Here is a 1347-nt window from a genome sequence, read left to right on the forward strand (position 1 = left end):
GAGATGTCAAAGCACAGCAGAATTTAACTGTCCTATAAAACAGAAGGAGAGGACATAGTGTCTAGTTGTTCCAGGGGAGGTTCAGGTTGGCCATCGGGAGGAATATCCCCATGGAAAGGGCTGTCAGGCACTGGGATGTGCTGCCCAGGGAGGTGGTGGAGTCACCATCCCTGGAGGTGTCCAAGGAGCACAGGATGTGGCACTCAGTGCTCTGGGCTAGCTGAGAAGGTCTGATGGGTCACAGGTTGGACTTGATGGTTTGGAGTTCTTTTCCAACCTCAATGATTCTGTGACTCCATGATTTCACTTAGAAAGGCGTCTGGCACACAAGAAAGGAAAGGAAAAGGTCAACCCCCAAATCCATCACTGTGTTGTCCTTTTTGACATAGTCACTACAACCAAGATGTCCCGAACTTAGTGACAACTATGTGGACAGTATATGAGACCCCAGATACAAAGACCATAAATAAACCTGATTCATCTTGACTTTGGTAGCATCAAGAGCCATGGAGAACTGTGCTCCTAAGTGCTGACAGCTGGGCCTGTGTCTAAACCCCATGTGCCCAAGGGATGATCTTTGCTCCATGGAGCTTCCCATGGGAGGCAACAAATACAACTGGGTCCAAGGAGAGGCTATGGAAAAGCTGTACAATTCAGTTTAGGTGCCATCAGTGTCTTTGGTGAGTCAAATGATGTTGGGTGAGGAGCTGGAGAGCTGTGTCACTCATCCCCACTCAAGGCCACTCGAGGTGTGACTGTGGGAGTGAGAGCTTGGGTGAGAGCTTGGCACTCCTCTTTAATTGCTGCTTGCCTGAAGTTAATCCAAGACTTCCAGATCTACCAGCAGTGCAGTGACTGCAGCAGGGAGCAGGGGAGGGACAGATATGCTCTGGCCTCTTTGGTTAGCCATAGGATAGAATCACAGAAACATCAAGGTTGGAGGAGACCTCTAAGATCAGTGAGTCCAACCATTAACCTGTCACTGCTGGAACCACTAAACTCTAAACCAGATCCTCCAGTGCCACATCCAGACACCTCTGAAACCCCTCCGGGGTTGGTGACTCCACCACCTCCCTGGGCAATATCCCAGTGCTGAACACCCTCACAGTGAAGAAAGTTTTTCTAATATCTGAATCTTCCCTGTCTCAGCTTATCACAGGATCATAGTGTTAAGGGGTTGGAATGGAGCTAAGAGATCATCCAGCCCCAACCCCTGCCCTGGACACCTCCCACCAGAGCAGGTTGCTCAAGGCTTCAGCCAACCTAGCTGTGAACACTGCCAGGGTTGGGGCAGCCGCAGCCTCCCTGGGCAACCTTGGCCAGTGTGTCACCCACCTCACGGGGACA

The 1347-nt window shown here is 50.9% G+C and overlaps 1 protein-coding gene across 1 annotated transcript in view; it reads left to right on the plus strand.

Annotated features, from left to right (window-relative positions):
* RUNX1 (runt-related transcription factor 1) overlaps nucleotides 1-1347 on the plus strand; it is a gene marked incomplete at its 5' end in the record, with an annotated part of 66213 nt that overhangs the window by 63894 nt on the left and 972 nt on the right. The gene's annotated exons all lie outside the window — the stretch shown is intronic.

This window comes from Acanthisitta chloris, unplaced genomic scaffold (assembly GCF_000695815.1).
Source record: "Acanthisitta chloris isolate BGI_N310 unplaced genomic scaffold, ASM69581v1 scaffold298, whole genome shotgun sequence".
Taxonomy (NCBI): domain Eukaryota; kingdom Metazoa; phylum Chordata; class Aves; order Passeriformes; family Acanthisittidae; genus Acanthisitta; species Acanthisitta chloris.